Below are 13807 nucleotides of genomic sequence, written 5' to 3' on the forward strand. Positions count from 1 at the left end.
TATTTTGGATCGGGTAATTCTTTGTTGTCTGGAGTTGTCCCGTGCATTGTAAGGGGTTTAGCATCATGGTTTAGCATCATCCCTGGCCTTTACCCATTATATGCCAGTAACACTATCCCCATTGCGGCAACCACAAATGTCTTTAGACATTGTCAAATGTCCCCAGGTGAGTAAAACCATCTCTGATTGAGGATCACTGCTTTATAGTGGTGATGCAAGAGAGAAGAGTGACCAAGAAGAAAGTGTCAATTTTGAAGATATCACAATGTGTGTATTAACATCAGATGCCAGTCACAGTATTTAGTTCATTTACTACCAAGCCCAGTTAAACTGAACTCTTATAAATTTAAACCCGTCAGAGATGGCTGCAAAGTAATTTCAGTTTTCTAGGTCTAATACTTTATAACATTTGTTAGTTTTGCATTCAATGTTGCATCAGATGCAACATTGATTACAAATGTCGCATCTGATGCAACATTGATTACATCAAGCCTTTTGATGTAATCTAATACTTGGTTTTATAAGCACTGCAGTTTTAATCATCCATGGACAACTGTGGCTTTATACTGTTATATAATGTTAAATATTTTAAGAAGTGATGAAAAATAAGGAATGCTTATCCTTCAGTCAACTTTTATTGGTTTTTTTAAATCTTACATGTTAAAAGTAGAGTCTTTCTCCTGTGAGGTATTTTTTTATTTTCTGTTGTCAGATTTGGTATTCTTCACGAAGGAGCTTAGTCTGGACCTATACTGTTTGGAATAGGGAGCTCCCCCTGACATAGGCAGGATGATAATAATAGCCAATTATCTAATACATCACAAAGAAATATTCTGATTCTAGAATTCTTTTGGTGCCGAAAGAAGACAGGCATATGTGAGAAGAAGCAATCAGAAGATTGGCAGGATTTCAGAATCTATTTGAAATATTCATTACCTATTTGGAATTGGTCTTAAAAATTTAAAACAATGTAAAGCTGAATAATTAAAGATAAAAAAATAAAGGAAGAATACAAGGTTTCTATGCTATGAAGCAACTGAGATTACTATGATTTTGGGGCAGTGAATTTGTTTCTAGAAGTTTTGTTGGAACTAAGGCAAAAAGGTAAGTAATTAAGCACTATCAGTTGGCTTAAGTAGTATTATCTGTTTCTTATAAAAGGCTTTCCACACTTTCTGCAAGACACATTTTTTTTCTCATGGAATTTGTCCAAAGAAATAAGTGTTCTTAGGATTTAGTAAAATTATGTTTATAATTTTTTTTTTTTGCTTAGATGATAAGATATATGGTTCACAATGTTTTTTGTTTTACAACCTATGAGTATATTTTCAATTAGCTCTCCTGTGCCTTCTAGGAAGAAAAGCAAATCACCTTGGAATGAAAAACTTTAAGGTGGAAGTTACTAATATACCACATTGTCTGTACACAACAATTCAGGCCCCTCGGTCTGTGTCTGATTTTAAGTAGCATTGCATCCTCATGCACCTTCAGTTATAAACTATACCCGCATGTAGCTTTGTGAGTTGGTTTTCTTATTTGGGCTACTTAAAATTTTCCTTTTAAAAGCTAAATGATTTTACCAAATTAAATACATTTAATGTTAATACTGAGCTTTATGACTATTGTCAACAGAGACCAACACTTATTTGAGAGGCCTCTTTTTTTTTTTTTTTTTTTTTTTTTTTTTTGAGACGGAGTCTCACTCTGTCGCCCAGGCTGGAGTGCAGTGGCGCGATCTCCGCTCACTGCAAGCTCCGCCTCCCGGGTTCACGCCATTCTCCTGCCTCAGCCTCCTGAGTAGCTGGGACTACAGGCGCCCGCTACCTCGCCCGGCTAGTTTTTTGTATTTTTTTTTAGTAGAGACGGGGTTTCACCGTGTTAGCCAGGATGGTCTCGATCTCCTGACCTCCTGATCCGCCCGTCTCGGCCTCCCAAAGTGCTGGGATTACAGGCTTGAGCCACCGCGCCCGGCCTGAGAGGCCTCTTACAAAGAGAAAATAAAATCATGCATTTTCAAAGAGTAGGATACTCTACTATTGCTTTATTTTTGTAAATCAACACCATTACTAAATCACTTTTACATATAGATTTTTAGAGTGCTCTTGAACACAGACATATTTAATCTCTTTAAAGACTGAATTGGAAGACTGAATGTGGCATAAGAAAAATCCTGGCTTTTAACTGTATGTGATTGATATTCCAGAGTGGTCATATACAGAATCGTCAGCATTATACATTTTTTATTCTTGATAGTCTCTGCCTATTGGGTCAAATGCTAATAATAGACCCAAGAGATGGGTCAGAGAAATTATTCAGAGAAATTAATTTTAACTGTTAATTAATCTTAACTGTCCCTAAGTGAGATGGAACAGAGGTGAATAGTGGCTTTAGAATAGCTGTTCTGGATACCTGATTGATATTTGTCATTTGTTATGAAAAAATCTGTTATGGAGTTCTAAAAAATACTAAAAATATTATCAGTCTATTTTTTGGAATGATTAAGTATAAAAATATCACCTTGCCCATCTTGAAGTAATTACCCTATATACTTAAGATAATTAGCTTGATAAAGACTGGGTTGTTCTTCCAGAACAGACTGTGAAAATATTTCTGGTGGTAAGAGATCATTTTCTAGAGCTGATTCCAATATAGTATGACTAGTTATATGTTTTCAAGGGGAGGAATTACAGGCTTCTAACATGATTTTTAATATGGAACTAGCAACATGAATTATCTTTTAGAGTGAAATTATTTCACCAGTATTTGTTGGAAATCTATACTGCAATATTTCCTCTTGGAAGGTCTTGACATTTTAAAACATAATTCTCTGTATTTTAGAAGTTTAGGTAGTGTGCAAAAGGTTTTATTGCAATGAATGTTAAAGAACTCAGGACCTAGGCTCCATCTGATTTTCTGTATCTTAACCATATCCAGGAAGTCTCCTGTTTACTTTTAGAATTGTAAAGGAATTCAGAAGATTCGTTTCAACTGCTTCCTACCATTCAGATACTTTCTTCATGAAGCCCTGGATTACAGCATGCTCATAATGAATTGCAGTTGTTCAATTATTGGGAGGTTTGTAATGAAGCTTTGGAGTCTAAATGGGTCAGAGCAGGTTTTGCACTTTATCAGCTTGTGAGAAAATCCAAGTGGCACTCTGTGCTAAAGACTGTGGAGTAATAATTTTGGCACCTCTTGGTCTCTGTTTTTCTAAAGAGAGGAGGATATTATTGAGGACTAGCCAATAAATGAATTCTTTAAAGGTATTCCTTATTTGGAGATGAATCAGTTTGTTTTAGCTCAATATAAAAATGCTTAGATTGAAACAAGATTCTAATAACTTAAGTGACTAAAGTGGAGTAGGGGAAGACATATAGGTATCTAAGTACTTCTCAGATAGCTTTTATCCGGTCTCCTTATTTTAGGTTTCTATCTGCCTACCCATTTTTAATTCCCAGTTTTAGAGAAGTTGGTACTGCTAGTTGCTGAGCATTTGGGGGTATCTGTTGTGTAACTAGTTAATTCTTGGCTTTTCCTATCACTCACTTAAGATTGAGCTGTCTTGGGTGTAGTACTTCAATTACTATTTGTCCACCTGCTTCTCAGCTTTAAAAATGTCATTGCCATTGTCTCCTGTCCTGTTCTTCCCATTCTTGTGGGTCATGTGTTTTAAAAAAATTTGAATTAGATACATTTGTTCACACTATTCAAGATGTACCTTTGAATGGGAAAATGACAGCCTCTTTCAGATGATAGATCTGAAGCTAATAGTGCAGCAGGGTTTGGTGTAGAAAATGTACTTAGCTAGAAGGATTTATTTTTTGAGTGGAAAGAAAAAACTAATAAAAATTTTCTTGTTTGGGGAATATATACCGGGACTAAGAATGCTTTTCTTGTGTAATAACCCTTAATCCAGCCCCATCATATGAATTTTGAAAATTAAGATAAAATGTAATATTTTAATGCAATGAAAAAGTTCACCAAGGGCTAAATATAGCCTGACATTTCTGCGAAAAGATGCTCATTAACTCTGAGATATTAATGTAGTTGACTGATAACCAGGGTTAGGTTGTTGATTTTTAAAACTATTGCAACAGAGTAAAATGCTAGAGGCTTTTATCATGACCAGAGAGGTCTGCATTGTCACCTGGGTGTAGGGGAGGGCAAGATATACAATAAGCCAGAGCAGAGGATAAGCTTCAATATATGTCAGTGAAACTGAAGGCCGAGAATAGGTAGTTCCTTCTCTTTGCATTTTATGACTGGTATAAGGGCAGAAAAAAATATACTGTCAATCAAAGCAAAAAGGTAGTCCTAACTACATCAAACCTATTTTATTAACAATAATGATATAACATTGTAATTATGAATGTTATTACAAAATTTTCGATAATAGCTAAATTTTAAGAGAATACTCTGTAAATACTGTTTGAGGAATAGTGGATTTTACTATCCTCAAAGGTTAATGTGCGTGTGTGTGTGTGTGTGTGTGTGTGTGTGAGAGAGAGAGAGAGAGAGAGAGAAAGAGATCTAGAAGGTAGGATGGATGAAATGAAAGGAAGAACTTTAGTATGAGGTTTCTTTTCCAGTATATTGTTATTTGCATCTTTGCAATATACAGAGCTGTATCATGTATTTCTGGTGCTCATTCCCATCCTCCAATTAAAAGTTAACAAACATGTAACTAATCTAAAAAAGGGTCGCTTCCACAACAAAGGATTTGCCCTTTGTCATAGTGATATTTGGTGTTTAAGGATGACTCTTAGGAATTTGGCTCCAAATTAAAAGAAGCATTTGTATTTCTCAGTTCACCCAAAGGAGTAATAAACCATACTTTGACTTCTGAAGTCTGTTTCAAAGACAAATGCCTTCCTTTGAGAGTACTTTGCTGCTCACTTATAAAACTGGAAAAGGACATTTCAGTCAATGCTTTATTCTCCTAGTTAGGAATGGAGGCTGGCCATGTGGCCGCCAACATGGGTAATTTAAGGAACCCTTAGAAGGCCCTTCTATCAAAACATATCTCCCTGAATGAAGCCTATATATTTCTCTTTACTTTTTTGAACTGTTTGAAATTCTGCCTGTTACAGAGTCACTCAGATTAGAGTGTCCTCTTTTAGAAGAAAAATATCCCAGGGAGGGTTAAGTAGTCTATTAATCAATTATTCACAGTCCAGTGTGGCTTAGTTTAATTAAATTGCTTTTTTCTAGTTATGTACATTTTGATAGAGCCCAGGAAGAGAGAAAAGGGAAGTAATTTAGTCCTCGGGATTTTTCAGCATAAGGCAAGCCTGAACTGAGAGCACTGAAGTGGGCTCACTATTGTCATGCAAAAGACAGAATGAGGGCCCTGGATATCTGCGAGTGGGGCAGAGGAGACACAGGAGCTAAGAGAGGAAAAGAGAAAGAGAAGCAGGGAAATGCCAAAGATAAACTTTGACATATTGTGGACTAGTCCTTTCTCTATCATAAAAGCTTTCACATTAATATTGTTGGGTGCTATGCTGAAATGGTTTTGTATTTCTTTTTTGAATTTGTTTTTTGTTTTAATATATATCTTGATATTTTGGGAAAGAGAATGTAGATGAGCTGTGTTAGAATGATGCCATGAACATATAGTTCTATATATATGTTATTCATTAAACAATGAATAATCATGGTTATGGATTAGTTATTAACCAAAACAAGGAGAAGAACTCAGAATTATTCAGTAAAATAATTTGGAAACTCTGTTGATGGAAAGAAATCACCAGATTTCTATCAAAGATGAATTTTTTTCATGTGCTTTTGGTACATGGCAGGGATAATGCAATGTAGTTGTGTCTTTGGTAGACTTGAAAGATATTTCAGTTCAAGCAGGTGCCTTTTTTTAAGGCTTGCTCTAAATTGTAAATACTTTGAAATATAATATACTTATTTTAGAAATTTTTAGGCTTGTTCTTCTTATAGAACAGTATCTATGAGTAGAAAAGCAAGCTAAGAAATCAAACCAATCTTGGTTAATCACACCAATGGGAAACTGACAGCTATAGCAGGATTCAGGCACCACCTACCACTTCGAGTGTTTAATTTGCAGATGTATTACATAGGAGGAATGAAATATCATTCATACAAACTTGGCAAAATCACATCTGGTGGGTTGTATGAATTCAAATATAATAGCTAGGGTGATCACATGACTTATCACCCATTCCAAATCCAGACATTTTTGAAAGTGAAAGGTGGTGTTCAAAATAATTAAAATTATATGTTTTTGGCCGGGCACAGTGGCTCACACCTGTAATCCCAGCAATTTGGGAGGCTGAGGTGGGCGGATCACAAGGTTAGGGGTTCAAGATCAGCCTGACCAACATGGTGAAACCCCATCTCTACTAAAAAAATACAAAAATTAGCTGGGCGTGGTGGCATGTGCCTTTAATCCCAGCTACTCAGGAGGCTGAGCCAGGAGAATTGCTTGAACCTGGGAGGCAGAGGTTGCAGGGAGCCGAGATTACGCCATTGTACTCCAGCCTGGGCGACAGAGTGAGACTCCCCCATCTCAAAAAAAAAATTATATGTTTTTGAAGTAATATGTATCCATCTATAAATAGGTTTATTATCTTGGTATAAGCACTCCAACATTTTTTTTTTTTTTGATACAGTATCTTGCTCTGTCATGCAGGCTGGAGTGCAATGACGGAATCATGGCTTACTGCAACCTCCGCATCCTGGGCTCAAACAATTCTCCTGCCTCAGCCTCCCAGGTAGCTGGGACTACAGGCATGTGCCACTGTGCCCCATGATGGGTTTCATCATGTTGCCTAGGCTAGTCTTGAACTCCTGGACTCAAGTGATCCACCCACCTTGGCCTCCCAAAGTGCTAGGATTAGCTGGTGTGAGCCACCATGCCCAGCCCGTACTCTAACATTTTAATACCTGTGGGGAGGAAAAAGTTAGCAGCTGATCTATGACTGAAGGAGGAGTTGGAGATACAGACATATATCTGTATATCTGCAGAGAGACAGAGAGGAAAGAAACATGGAAATGTGCTAATCAGACACTCGGTATTTATTAAGGAAAAGACATAACTGAGAGTCCTTGTCTGTGGAATACTTTCAGCAGAAAATATCTGATCTCTCTGCGTTGTTTATGGCAAACAACTATAGAATTGAAAGATTCCTGGTGCATATCCTGTTTGAAAGTGTCAATGTCAGTTTTAGGTAATTATCAGAATATGAAATAGAGATACTTTATGATCAAAATAGTTCCCACTCTGTAAGTAATGCCTCCCATGCATCATTTGGTTATTACATGTGTTAGATGTAGACTGGAACACATCCTAATGTGGCAAGGATCAATTAAGGAGCTGTATTGTTGCCCTCAGACTTCTTTAGGTGTTGCCTGTGTATCAAGCTTACTTTTATGTTTTGAAATTACTAAAGTTTGATACTGGGTAAGATTTCTTATTTTATTGTATTTTATTGGCAATTCAATTATTTTCTGGTCCCAAACTATAGAATATTCCTATTCAAATACTATTTTCAAAAATAAAAATCTTTAAGTCAATTAAAATAAATATGTACATATACATTAAAGCTAAACAAACAAAAATCCCACTTGGTTATCTGACTATCAAAAAAATGACTATAAGTGGAATAGTCTTTTTTGGGAAATATTTGTGTACTGTAAGATTGTTCTTAGCCTATCTGTTTTTATTATAGTGACACCAGTATTTGTCTGAAAATTGTACTTTTCAACTTTTTCTTTTCTTTTTGAGACAGAGTCTCACTCTGTCACCAGGCTGGAGTGCAGTGGCATGATCTTGGCTCACTGCAACCTCCACCTCCCGGGTTCAAGCGATTCCCCTGCCTCAGCCTCCCAAGTAGCTGAGTTTTTCATAAGATTGAACTCGTTGATACCTTCAATGAGTCTTGTCTAAGATCACACTATTTTTAACTGAGAAAACACTCTCTACAGGTGTTGAGGTGCCTGGTAAGTTCAGGACAAATATTAAATGAACGATATCCTTAGTTCTTATTTTTAAAAATATTAAAATGTATAAATATTCCAGACCAAACATCTTCAAAAGTGTTTGCTACCTTTTTACCTCCATTTAGCGTAACTTTCTTCAAAAAATGATCTTACAAGACAACTCATCAAATTTGTTTCTATTTATAATTTCTATGACTGTTTAACAAAACTTAGATACTACAGTCATACCCTTCTAAATTTCATTACATTCTGATAGAGGATATATATTTGTCCACTTAAAAATAAGCACTTCATCAAGATTCTTCTCCCAAGTTGAGAAACTTGAAGCACAAATAAAGATTTTCTTTATTTTATTTTTTAGGATATATTGTACATATTTTGGGGATACATGTGGTATTTTGATACATGTATACAACGTGTAATGATCAAATCAAGGTAATTGAAATATCCAGCACCTCAAACATCTACCTTTTTGTGTTAAAAACATAATTATTCTCTTCTAGATATTTTGAAAAATATGATAAATTATTAACTATAATTTATTTACTGTATTATCAAATATTAGAACTTATTGCTTCTATGTAACCATATTTTTGTACTCATTAAGCAACTTTTCTTCATCCCTTCTGCCTTCTCTAGTAACCACTATTCTATTCTCTATCTCCATGAGACACACTTTTAGCTCCCTCATATGCTTGAGAACATGCAATATTTGTCTTTCTGTCTGGCTTATTTCACTTAACATAATGACCTCCAGTTCCATCCATGTGCCTGCAAATGACAGGATTTCATTATTTTTATGCATGAATAATATTCTATTGTGCATCTATACTACATTTTATTTATCCTTTTATCCACTGATGAGCACTTAGGTTGATTCCATATCTTGGCCATTGTGATTAGTGATGCAATGAAATAGGCTTGTAGATATCTCTTAAATGTACTAATTTCCTTTCTTTTGGAAATATGCTCAGCAGTGGAATTGCTGGATCACATGGTAGTTCTATTTTTAGTTTTTTGAGAAACTTCCATACCATTCTCCATAGTGGCTATACTAATTTACTTTCCTACCGATAGTGTAAAAGTGGTCACTTTTCTCTGCATCCTCACCAGCATTTGTTATTTTTTGTCTTTTTAATAATAGTATTCTAACTGGGGTGAGTTGGTTTTGATATGCATCTTCCTGGTGATTAGTGATGCTGAACATTTTTTCATATACCTGTTGACCATTTGTGTGTCATCTTTTAAGATGTGTCTATTCAGGTCTTTTGACCACTTTTAAAATTGGATTTTTTGTTCTTTTTACTATTGAATTGTTTTTTCCTTATATATTCTAGCTATTAATTCCTTGTCAGATGGGTAGTTTGCAAATATTTTCTCCCATTGTATGGGTTATCTCTTCACTTTGTTGATTGTTTTCTTTGCTGTGCAGAAACTTTTTAGCTTGATGTAACTCTTTTGTCTATTTTTGCTGTGGTTACCTGTGCTTTTGAGATCTTACCTTCCAAAAATAACTTTGCCCAGACTGATGTCCTGTAGCATTTCATCAGTATCTTCTTCTCATAGTTTCTAGTTTCAGTTCTTACATTTAAGTCTTTAATCCACTTTCAGCTGATTTTTGTATATGGCAAAAGATGAGTATCTAGCTTAATTCTTATACATATGGATATCTAGTTTTCCCAGCATGATTTATTCAAAAAGAGTCTATCTCTTCCCCAGTGTATGTTCTTCGAGTTTTATATCAGTACCATGGTGGTTTGATTACTGTAGCTTTGTTAGAATAATTTGAAATTAGGTAGTATGATATTTCTAGCCTTGCTTTTTTTGTTTAGGATTGCTTTAGCTATTTGGAGTCTTCCATGATTCCCTATGAGTTTTAGGATATTTTTTCTATTTCTGTAAGAATGTCTTTGGTATTTTGATAGGGATTATGTTGGAAATGTAGATTGTTTTGGATAGTATAGAGATTTTAACAATATTCATTCTTCTAGTCCATGAGTGTGAAATATATTTCCAATTTTTTGTGTCCTCTTCAATTTATCAGTGTTTTATAGGTTTTCTTTTAGAGATTTTTCACCTTCGATTTAATTTATTCTTGTGTATTTTATTGTTTTGTAGCTATTGTAAATGGGATTGTTTTCTTGATTTTTTTGTAAGATTGATCACTGTCAGTGTCAAATATACATTTTCAAAATTAAATCATGTATGTTTTTTAAGCTCTCATCATTTGATTTGTTTACCCTTCCTTTGTTGTGCTGTGATACATGTATAGGTTTTTCTGTTTACAAGCTTGTTTTCAAAAATTGCAATTTGTGAAAAACTTCAAGGTCTTAAGATTTTTGAACCTTTATTTACTGATGACTTTTATTAAAAATTTCCAACTATTATTTAATAAAATATAAACAGGGACTTACTTATAAAAGTTTATTACCATTTCTCAGTTTCTAGGTACAGAAAGACAAATATCACCTATTCCTACTCATATGTAGGGGCTAAAACAAGTGTCTCATGGAGGTAGACAGCAGAATGCTGGTTACGAAAAACTGGAAAGAGAAGAAGGGAAGGAGGATGAAGGAAGGTTGGCTAATGGGTACAAAAATACAGTTACATAGGAGAAATAAATTCTGGTATTTCATAATACAGTAGAGAAATTAGAGTTAACAACAAGTTATTGTATATTTCAAATTAGCCAAAATAGAATAATTGTAATGTTCTCAACACGTAAAATAAATCTTTGAGGTGACTGATATACCTCCTTAAAAAATAACTAAAATAAATAATATTGTCCTGGAAAAATAATCCAATTGAGCTGCAGAGAAAGAAAACACATAATGCCATGCTAAAGCATATACATAGAAAAATTAACAGCTTTTTGCAAAAAATTTTTAAAATTAATATCTTTAATATTTCTATATGTACTTCTTTGCATAGTTTGACAATCAAAATTTCTATTTCATTTGGCAGAATATAGCTCATTTTGGATGTGAATATATATATTATGTGTGTACCAACGCCAACTCCAATTATATTTCTCCAAGCTTTATTAATTTAGCAAAGCCATTCTAACTTGTCACTGTGCTGTACCTAAATCTATATTAACATCACAAAACAAAGGATTTAATCTTCAACATTGAATTTTAAGCTGATGTTACATGCATATTCACAATAGTATCTGATGTTTAATTTTGACAGACGAAAGATCCAGAAGCTTTAATTTCAATCCATGAATTAGATGAAAAATAAAAATCAAACACTATTGGAATTTTTTTTCCTTCAAAGCAACTGATGACATTGATATGAAATTGGAAATATTTAACCATTTGCAAATTCTTTTTATGCTAATGGAGCCAACATTTCAACAGCTATTACTTCACTTTTTATTTGTGTAATGAGAAAATGTAGAATTAAAAATGTACAAAATTGTTTTAAAAGCCTTATTTGATCTAAATGAAAGGTCATGTTTCACAGAGTGACACATAAAAATACCTTCTGCAGCTACATGTTAAATTTTACGATAATTTAAAAACAGATGCTGGTATTTCTTCAGTATGTTTGTTCCTCTTGGTTTCATGTGGCTAGAAATGGCCATCCCAAAGGATGGAAAATGCTGAAAAACAGTTTATGTCAGTTACACATTTATTATCAACTCTCTAGAGAAAAGAAAATTCATTGCTCACTTTTTATTTACCATGTACTTTTTTTGAGCTAATTTCTCAGTAAAGGATTTATTTAAAAACAAACAGAAAAGGATTTCCAAGAAATAAAATGAATGAATCACTGTAGATATACAGTATAGAATAAAATTTAAAAACTACATAGCAAGAGTACTCATACTATTCTCTATATGCTCAAGAGCAGATTTAAATTTCTTATACATATTCATGCAACTCTAGCCTATAATTTCTTATATTTCTTATGCTCATGATGGATGACTTGACCGCTTTATGAACAGTACAAATCTCAACACAGAGCACTTTGCAACTGGCTTTTCCTTTAAGTGGCCAATGGGGCAGCAATGTGAATATTTCTTACATCATCATTCAAGATTAGAGGCAGTTATATGTTCCCAGCAGCTTGCATCCTACTTAGTGCAGTTCATTTTACTAGTAAATGCCATAGATGCTATTCTTGAAAGGGATGTGCTACTTATACTGTATCCAGAAAGGGTCTGTGGAAAAGAAGGAAATACAATAAATATCTTTCAAATTTAATCATGTATTAAAGTGAGAAATCTGCCCACTGTACAACTGTTTCTCTTACATGTTACTAGAAAAGACCATGATAGAAGTTAGAATTAAAAAGCGGAGGTCTATCAAGCCCATCGTGGTTTATTTTAATGCAACTGTTAATAACAATACTTCTTTTCTAAAAAAGGCATAAACATCCAGGGCAAAAATTAAATAGACAAAACTTCCAGTTCCTGGTCTGACATGTCAGCTTGGAAGTCATCACTTCTGTCTTCACAACAAGAAAAAAGTGGAACAAACTGAAAGTCAACAACTCTTCTTAGATTCTTTAGACAATTGAGGTCACAGGCAGTCTGTCACTCTGTAAACTGGAGAGACAGGCAGATGCAGTGAATCACAGCTCACTGGCAGTGGAAACTGCTGCTAGTACCTGGAAGGGACACTTAAAGGGTAATTGACTACTGAAGACTGAGTGTGGACTTCCTTAAGAAATAAAAATTCCTGGGGTTCTAGCTTAAGGAAGGCCCCCATACTGTATAAATTTTGTGTCCAGGAGCTCTACTAGGTTGTCATGGTGAAGATTAAAGAAAAATCCTGGCGCCCAAGATGGCTGAATAGGAACAGCTCCAGCCTCCAGCTCCCAGCATGAGCAACACAGAAGACGGATGATTTCTGCATTTTCAACTGAGGTACCAGGTTCATCTCACTGGGGCGTGTTGGACAGTTGGCTCTGGTCCGTGGGTGCAGCCTGACCAGTGAGAGCTGAAGCAGGGCGAGGCATCGCCTCACCTGGGAAGTGCAAAGGGGAAGGGAATTCCTTTTCCCAGCCAAAGGATATTGAGACACACAACACCTGGAAAATCGAGTAACTCCCACCCTAATACTGTGCTTTACGAATGGTCTTAGCAAAGGGCACACCAGGAGATTATATCCCACACCTGGCCCAGAGGGTCCCATGCCCACAGTGCCTCCCTCATTGCTAGCACAGCAGTCTGAGATCTAACTGCAAGGTGGCAGCAAGGCTGGGGGAGGGGCGCCCACCATTGCTGAGGCTTAAGTAGGTAAACAAAGCCGCAGGAAGTTCGAATTGGGTGGAGTCCACCACAGCTCAAGGAGGCCGGCCTGCCTCTGTAGACTCCTCCTCTGGGGGCAAGGCATAGCTAAACAAAAAGCAGCAGAAACCTCAGCAGAGGTAAATGCCTCTGTCTGACAGCTTTGAAGAGAGCAGTGGATCTCCCAGCACGGAGGTTGAGATCTGAGAATGGACAGACTGCCTACTCAAGTAGGTCCCTGAACCCTGAGTAGCCTAACTGGGAGACATCCCCCACTAGGTGCAGACCGACACCTCACACCTCACATGGTGGGGTACACCCCTGAGATGAAGCTTCCAGAGCAAGAATCAGACAGCAACACTTGCTGTTCAGCAATATTCTATCTTCTGCAACCTACGCTGCTGATACCCAGACAAACAGGGTCTGGAGGGGACCTCAAGCAAACTTCAACAGACCTACAGATGAGGGTCCTGACTGTTAGAAGGAAAACTAACAAACAGAAAGAACACCCACACCAAAACCCCATCAGTACGTCACCATCATCAAAGAGCAAAGGCAGATAAAATGACAAAGATGGGGAAAAAGCAGTGCAGAAAA

General features: G+C 35.8%; 1 protein-coding gene across 1 annotated transcript in view; it reads left to right on the forward strand.

The window, feature by feature from the left end:
* Positions 1–874: 874 nt before the first annotated feature.
* LOC105534534 overlaps positions 875–13807 on the forward strand; it is a 189049-nt gene continuing 176116 nt past the window's right edge. The window contains exons 1-2 of the mRNA XM_011973259.1: positions 875–1104; positions 1355–1392. The gene's annotated coding sequence lies outside the window, so the exon portion shown is untranslated. The remainder of the gene's footprint in view (positions 1105–1354; positions 1393–13807) is intronic.

Source organism: Mandrillus leucophaeus, unplaced genomic scaffold, assembly GCF_000951045.1.
Source record: "Mandrillus leucophaeus isolate KB7577 unplaced genomic scaffold, Mleu.le_1.0 Scaffold136, whole genome shotgun sequence".
NCBI lineage: Eukaryota > Metazoa > Chordata > Mammalia > Primates > Cercopithecidae > Mandrillus > Mandrillus leucophaeus.